A 9091-nucleotide genomic window follows, 5' to 3' on the forward strand; every position below is an offset into this window, starting at 1 on the left:
TGCTACACCCGCGCCTAATTTAACTAGAGGCGAGAGGAGAGCTCTGAAGGAACTTAAATGTGACCCTGTACTGACAATTCTCTCAGCTGATAAGGGTAATGCGACAGTGGTAAGGAGCACTGACGAGTACAAGAACAAGATCTCTGCTATGTTGTCAGAGCCTGTTTACAGACGGAGCTCACGTGACCCTATCACCCTATCACTCGTGTGCCCAACGCCACTGTGAAGCTCTTAAGGCAATCCTCAATTTTAAAATAGGAGGCTAAGTATCTGACTCCGGGAGATGCAGTGCCTCCTTGATTATATGAACTTCATAACATCCATAAAGAAGACATTCCCCTCAGACCAATTGTTAGTGCGATAGGTTCTCCTTGGTATGCTTTGGCTAAATACCTAAGCAAGTTTCTTCAGACCCACATAGGACGTAATGAATCACATGTTAGAAACTTTCTGTATTTCATCAATAAGTTTTCAAACCATAACCCTTCAACTCAATGCACTTCTGGTGAGTTTCGATGTGGAATCCTTGTTCACTGAAGTGCCGACTGACTCGGCCAAGTCCCTCATTGAGCATTTGTTTTTCTCAGATATTACTAAGCTATTGCAACACTGCATAACTTCCAGCTATTTCTTATGGTGCGGGCAATTTTACGAACAGACGGATGGAGTGGCTAATTTCTGTATGGAGCATTATGAGAGGGTGGCTATTCGTTCGGCTCCCGTCAAACCTATGATTTGGTGGAGGTATGTGGATGACACATTTGTGGTATGGACAGAAGGTCCTGAGTAACTTCACGAATTTTTAAACCACTTAAGTCTGCAACATCGTTCAATTAAATTAACTATGGAGATGGAGTCGAATGGATGACTTCCCTTCTAGAGGAAGAAACAGGACGGTTCCTTAGGACATACCGTCTATCGTGATCTTACTTACACAAATCGCTACCTCCATGCAGGTTCTCAGCACCATCCAGCACAAAAACAGGGCATTCTCACGACATTCGCCACGAGAGCGACACGAATTTGAGAGCCATCGAATATCCAGAAAAAGTTGGACACACTCAAAGTCACGTTCAAGGATAATGGTTACAACTATGTACTGAACCCTTGAACTTACCATTCCATCGTTGGTCGTATGCCTCGGCTGCTTCGGTAGAGCAATATTGCACTCTTGGATCTTGGGGTCGCTGCGAGCTTTTTTTCCGTTACTTCACCGACCAAACGATAGGGTTCAGATGAGTGCATAACTACTGTACTTCAAATGAGGATCAAAAATGTGCTTAATAAAAATATTTATTCAATACATATCACAATAATTTATTTATTAAATAGGTAATAAACGTCACTTAAAATTTCCACAACATGTTTTAACGCAGTCACAATGCATAACGTGAATGGTAAAGTTTTATTTAAATTGTTTACTATTGTCATTCAAAAAATGAAAACGTAGTGTAAAATTCGTGGACAGCAAAAACCAGAAAACGAGAATAAAACCTAAAAATCGGGCACCGTTGATCCAAACGATAACTGAGAGTTAATACACACGATCCGTGGAAAATCTGACCTTCAACAAGTAGAATTTCACATTTAATTAAGGTTATCCATGAGTTGACTATCTTATAGGATATTGGAACACCCCCGAATTGATCCTTAATCGAACCAAATCGACTATCAGTTGCTTCGAACAGATTGCGAAATATTACTTGAAAGCACTGTGTTCGTTACAAGTTAACAGCAATTGTCATAATAAAAATAAATAAAATACCTCCATGTATCGTAATCTCGTGACACACTTAAGTTACAGAGAAATCCCGATGCTGAAACATGCATCACCCCAAACAGATGTTCAGAAGGAACCAACAACACTTGATCCGATGGGATCTTACGTTACATCGTTCTGAAGGAACAAAACTGCGAAATGCAGAAACATTTAGAAGAAATGCCAACTAAAGTTAAAGGAAAGTGATAAATCACTTGAAAATGTTCTTAGTAAACCAACTTTCAGGTTATGAAACAGTTACGTCGTTAAATTCGTTAAAGTACAAGTCCACAATATAAACAAACACAAGGAAATATTTCCAATTTTCTATAACTACGACTACAATTAAAAATCTGTCTACCTACACTTGTCCCATTAAGCCAAATCGGTAGATCATCATCTCACATAAATAATGTGAATAACAAAAAATGAAAATATATTAACAGCTGACGAATCGAAACCGCATTCGTAGTGTAAAGAGTACATAAATGAACTAAGTGTGAACACACGGCACTATCATAATATAGGACACCCGAACAATACATCTTAAAGTAAAGGAAATAAAATAAAGGACAAAAGTTCATCGAACTTGAACATGCACGGCTAAGTAGTAGTCATCGGTCTCCAATAACCAGGTTTCCATGTGGGACAACCCTTACTTTCATGCCACTAGTGATGCAACGCTATTATGGGAGCACCTTCCGGCTAGTAAGAATTATGCCGAAACATGGCCTACATAGTACCTGCTGATATCTTTCACATTCGTATCCGCTACTGCAAACACTAACATCATCCAAGTCCATTCGCAAAAATGCCTAACTTATCCTAACTTATGACTTGACTATGTACAAACGACGCCCTAATCCTGCAGTTGAGCCAACGTTACAGTGTCTATTCATCCTTAAGTTATATAATGCATGCGGCATCCTAAATCTATCGTTGAGCCAACGTTATGGTATCTACACATCATTCATACTGCCAGGTGAAATCGAAACTTCTAACACAATGTCCAGATATTTAAATCTGATCCTCGTTGAAACTGTAACACTTGAAGTGAAATTCGCTACTAAAATGAACTCGAACCTGGAAAAATTACTCTATTTCCTACAATAAAGCGTGAAATCGAAATTAAACAACATGTTTGAATAGTTTAATCTTCAACACATCTTAACTACTCATTTCCTTGTTAATGACTGTGCCGAAATCTCTCGCAATGAGGCTTATTATCCAGAATTTCATTAATAATTAAATGTTCCGACCTCGTTCGATGTTTGGTGGGCCGCTTCCCGCTGTGAGTTGTCACGCCACAGAACGCGAGATGAGCTTTCAATAAAAATATGGATGCATTTCATCTTGTAGTTGAAATTTCAGCAGGATAGAATTCTGGGTTCAGTTCAGATTCACAGAACCCTGCATTCCAGTGGGACAACTAATCAAAGCTCACAGAAAGAAGAAGTGAAGGGAACTGCCTACCTGCCTTACATTCACTACACCAGAGACAGAATTGCCAAGGTCCTTCGCAAGCATAATATAAAAACCGTGTTTGGCATCGTCAGTAAAATTGCCCATAGTTTATGTATTACACCTTCGGGTGTATGAAATTCGCTGTAATTGCAGCAAGGTATACATTGGCCATACATGCCGGTTCGTTGGGACTCGCATCAAGGAACAACAAACTAATATCTGTCTCAACCAGGCAGGCTAGTCAGCAATAGCTGAACACGCCCTATCGTTGGGTCATGACGTCGTGTTCCAAAATGTTTGAGCTCTTTCCTACACTAAACACTACAGGTCTAGGATTATACGGGAAGCTGTGGAAATACGTAAAAATCCTAACAATTTAATAGGGACGCTGGCTATCAATTAGGTACTGCGTGATTGCCTGCCACGAAGGATTTACGTAGGTAGTTATCTTCCCTGTTCTTTATATTATATTGTTATTTCGTTTCGATGTTTTCCAGATTCGTAAGTTCGTAATCACCAGTTAGTTCATTCAAAGCTATGGGTTATGTCATATTGGAGCACGGCCGACCTGATGCGTCGCTCTAGCTAGCTCCTTAAAGGAGTGCAGCGAGGGATCCAGTCGGCCGTGATTGGAGCTTAATGTTGTCGTCAGCTCCCACTTGCAGCGCAGTGCCAGCAATCAGCGAGCCACCTGGTGACGAACGAGCGTACCACCACAATTCTCCAACTCAAACCGTCATTATTGTAGAAGAATTCCTAGTGGACAGTCGAGATTTTCTTCTGAAGACGCGGAACAAAGTTCTCTGCGAAACGTAAAGACTTTCACCTTGTTTTCTTGACACGGTATAAGCCCAAAAGCGCATATCATGTCTACAAGTACGGGCCGTGAAACCGTCAATATTTTCAACTAATTTAATTATATAAAATTTATGTAGGGAGGTTCTATTCCTACGATTCATATTTATCAAAACATAGCAGCTGAAGAACTGGTACTAATCCGTCGTCGGATGTTACGTTATTTTATATGAAGAGTTGCTAAATTATGCAAGTGAAGTGTCCATAAACTTTTTATAGTAATAATTTCACCTTCAAATGTGCGTAAGATTAGCCTTAGCTATGATTTTACAATAGATTTGTGCTAGTTCCCCGAATTAATTTTATTATTATTTTAGTATTAAGAGTTATCCACTCTAAGTTATGATTTGAAAATATTTTCCCACTCGTGTGGATGAGATCATAGAACACATCTGCGCACTCGCCTGCCTGTCGTAAAGGTGTTAATCGCCATGGGTTCTACACTTGGAAACGCGAGTCAAACCTCTCCCTTTTTCACATTTACACTTCTTCCATTTTTACATTTGAATACATTTAACCCTCAAGCTGTGTTGCGAGATTCTTTTCGATACCCCTACCACTTCTGTTAGTCATTCTATTGTTGGTCATTCTCTACACTTTTACGGTCCTTCAATCTCAACACTACCGAGCTCGATAGCTGCAATCGCTTAAGTGCGGCCAGTATCCAGTATTCGGGAGATAGTGGGTTTGAACCCCACTGTCGGCAGACCTGAAGATGGTTTTCCGTGGTTTCCTATTTTCACACCAGGAAAGTGCTGGGTTTGTACCTTAATTATTGATGCCACGGCCGTTTCTTTCCCACTCCTAGCTCCTTCCTTTGACATTGTCGCCATAAGACCTGTCTGTGTCGGTGGGATGTAAAGCAACTTGTAAAAAAAAAAGTCAACACATAAGCAACATTGACGCAGTGTAGAGTCGTCTGTTTTTACTATGCATAACTGTAACCTTCAAGGCGGTACCATTAGTGACCCTGATACGTCTCAAATGTTTGTATTTTGATTAGAATATTGGATCATTGTGAAATTCATCTGTATCCAATTTCATATTAATGGTTGTAGTAACATTTTTCACAACAGAAATTATTTTTCTGGACGTATCTCACTTCAGTTCATTTTCAAGTAGTCGTATTTCAAATTTCTCTACTTGTGATTTTTTTTTTCTAATTTACCTCGTTTAGGTGCTTTATGTTGGAAAAAATCATTGAAATTAAAAGAACTACTACCTATTTGTAATATTAACAAGTAAAGTATTTTGCACGGTCATATCAAATTTGTATCATATTGGACCTCTTGGCACCATTTATTATATACACTTTACAGTTCGTGAGCTTAAAAGGATAAAAGGATAATCATATCATTATCAATGTTTTATTTCTAGTCAGACTTAATTAAGAAAATGAGTGGTATACCAGTCAGTGTTTCCACGAAGTCAATGTTTTGTACCCTCACTAAAACATGTCACCTTGATTCTCACTGGCTGCTAGGTACAACATTATTTGCATGTGCCACCTGTGTAATGTGTAATCGAACACTCGACAAAAACATGTGCATTGTTATCACTACAGCTCTAATTAGAACCGGGCCAGGAGAATCGCTTTCACGCAAAAGCTCATTTGTGTGGAGTTAATTTCTATCCTGTCAGTTAGAAGAATTTACTGTGAAATGATAAACGGATTAGTACGTGCGACAAAAAAGAAACACTAGGCTATGATTTAAATAAATTGACATTGTGAACGTGTTCGAACTCAACCAGCAAAGATGTGTAATATCATCAGCAAATATAAGAATCCAGACCGAAAGATGGCCAGCAGTACATCGGTAATAACTGGTACATTGTTTACTATTCCCAACGTTATGGCGCGTTAAAGGATTGTGATACGGGAACTAGTAGAGCATAGTCGCAACGCCCACTGGATCCTCAGGTGCCTTTGAGCTGTGACTCGACACTTATTTCCACTTGCTTTCGACACTTAAAACCCGTAAATGTTACTGAGAGTGAATGCCTAGGCTTTTAGTAAGACGTTATTCCCAAACTGACACTTGACTACTAACTTTCATCAGAAAAGCGTCTCTTTACAGACGTATTTTACGAGCTAAAAACGGAAGGGGTGAAAAATGAAGGTATTGGCCACAGAAGGATAGTGGCCACGAAGGGGGTCAAAATGAAAGACTCCCTAGGCCTCGGAGAACTAATACCGTCGGGGTCGGAAAAGAACAAGGGAGGTTGGCTAGGATAGATTAGAGTTAGGAACCTGGTTGAAATGTTGAAGCAATGCCAGGACTCAGCTAATGGCCCCATGGTCGCCAACGCTTACTCCCTAAATAATAGACCGTGCATTCCCTTTGTGTAGCCTCTGCAGACAGTCAGGGATAGGGTTGCTGTACGTCCTGAAAAGGCGGGATTGTTCTGAATATAAGCATGTGTCCCGACGACCTGACTGAATCTTTAAAAATCCCTAAATGTTCTGAATTTTAAAAGTCAGACCAAAGTATTTAAAATTTTGCTCAAATGCTTTTGAAAGGGAATATCTCATCTGTTACTTAAAAATCTATGCAAATAACATTGAACATTACATAATTTTGGAGTGGTCTGTAAAGTAGGTATTTTACTTACAGTAAAGTATGATTTCTTATTCTTTCTCTATTTGATTTTTAACATTAACATCATATAACAAGCTTTTTTTTTGCTAGTGGCTTTACGTCGTACCGACACATATAGGTCTTATGGCGACGATTATAACAAGTGTGCCTTTTGATAATAGATGGGACAGTTCACATGGAATTACCCAAATACACTCGTTGGAAACATAGGCGCCAACGTTTGGTCTTGAACAAAGGGGCAAGGGTGAATATATCAAATACTTTTTACGGGAGCAAAAACACGATTGCGTCGGGCAAGTGCTCCCGTGGAGTAAGCGCCTATGTTTGGAACTTGTCGATGTTGGTGTCCTGAATTTTATCCTGAACCTTATGGCAACCCTAGAAAGGGAATACCCTGGATGTTATTCTATTGCTCCCATCGACAGGGGTTACGCTAGCGAAACTTCTTGGTGTGCCGGTAGTGTTATATGCTACCAATGCTGCTGAAGACCTTTGAAATGTGGATGTATCACGAGACCTCATGGGTGGAGCATGTCGTCACCAACGAATAAGTACTCCATCAGGCCTGGAGATCACGTGGAGCCGTAACTCTCGCAAAACGTAAGAAAGCAGCCTCCCATCTTCCGAAATGATAAGTACAGAACATAGAAGAGAGTATCGAAAGGAAACGTGGACGTAGGTGGAAATCATCATGCTGTAAGCGGAGCCTCCGGTAGAGGGTGCACTTCAACGATACGGTAACTTACTCCATCAAGGCCGTACCCAGCGGAGAGGTTAGGGGTTCAAACCACCTCCTAAATAAAAATGAACTTGGAAAATTTAAACAGGATATACGGATTTTGAAATAGCTCACCATAAATTAAAATTTTACAAAAAATAATTTGCAAAATAAACAATAGAAATTAACATATAAAATCTGTGTCATCTTTAAATATTTCTCTATGATTACAGTCAGAAAATTTACTGAAAACATTACTTTTGGTGAAATATATTTAATGTTTTGTTAATGTTCTTAATACATTATGCAAAATAAAATTAAATTTCGATAAACGTGTAGAAATAGAAGATGATTTAAAAATGAATCAAACATATACATATTTTATTACTTACAGTGAAGCATATTGTTATTTCCATTTTTATTAATGACAGAAATCTTTATGTCGCACTGCGCGCACGTGTTAAAGCGTGCTCTGCCCACCAGACCGCTATGAATTTACCTTTTTAATTCACCCACTTTGTTGCCTTAAAACTATTTAAATTTCTATTTCCATAAAATATATTTACATGTAAAAAAATCCTGTTACTATTTTTTTCCGAAAAAATTCTGAGTACGGCCTTGTATTCCATAATGGTCTTCATCTTTCTGTGAAGAGACGGCACCAGAAGAAGAACAAGAAGAAATAATACGTTTCTAGTTGTTCAAGTGATGCTGCTTTTTTCTCGAAGGCTCTTTTTGCTCCAGATGTTGCTACTATTAATGTTAATACTTTTGTTTAATCTCAGTAACTACTTTTACGTTTTATCGAAGTAATGAGATGTTTTAACCTAGGATTTTTTTTTAAAAATTCCAGTAAATGCACTGACATGATGCCGACGTAAATTTAACTCCTTATCGCACAGGTTTGAGCCGGAATCGAACCCACCAACTTGGACTCACTAAACCACTCAGCCTGGTAGAGGTTACTACTATACTGCTAATAATAAGAGTTGGCGTCTGACATTTCTTAGAGGGAGGTCCGTTTACTGCCTGCCGAGGCGGGATAAAGGGAGTGGCTGTGTGGTTGCCATGGAAACGAGGGTGGGGCGACTGGGGTTGCCATGGAGATAACACTTCAGGGCAGCTCGTCTTGCTGGGAGTTGCCAAACCTGTCACTGTCACTGATAAGAACCTGATTGTTTGTATAAGAGTGATCGCAAATGGGACGACACCGCCTGGCCAGGTAGTCTACAACAGATCACAGCGGCCAGAATGAAGGAGTGAACAAGTGAGCCGGAAGTGAGGGGTAAGAGCATGTAGAAAGGAATGCTGGAATGTGGCAACATCGTGAAATGGCACGTGCAGTGCTCCTCCCTCCAACCTTACCTGTCAGACGCCAATTCTTATTATTAGCAGTATAGGTTTATGTTTCTTTTCTTCTCTAGTGTTTGTATTCCCACGGCGATTACATTTTCTTACATTAATGAATATCTCACTCTTTGTTTTAATTGTACCTTTAGAGCCTACATATTAGTAACATTCCATTACTTTTGTTTTGTTATTCATTTATGTTATATTTACTTCCTTCCTACCGAGGGAATTGGCTTCCCGGTTTGGGTCATGTAGCTTTGAGCTTGCATTCCGAAGATGGTTGGTTCGAATCCCACTGTCGACAGCCGTACATACATTTTTCCGTAGTTTCCAATTGTCACACCT

Source organism: Anabrus simplex, chromosome 3 (genome assembly GCF_040414725.1).
Source record: "Anabrus simplex isolate iqAnaSimp1 chromosome 3, ASM4041472v1, whole genome shotgun sequence".
Classification (NCBI taxonomy): Eukaryota; Metazoa; Arthropoda; class Insecta; order Orthoptera; family Tettigoniidae; genus Anabrus; species Anabrus simplex.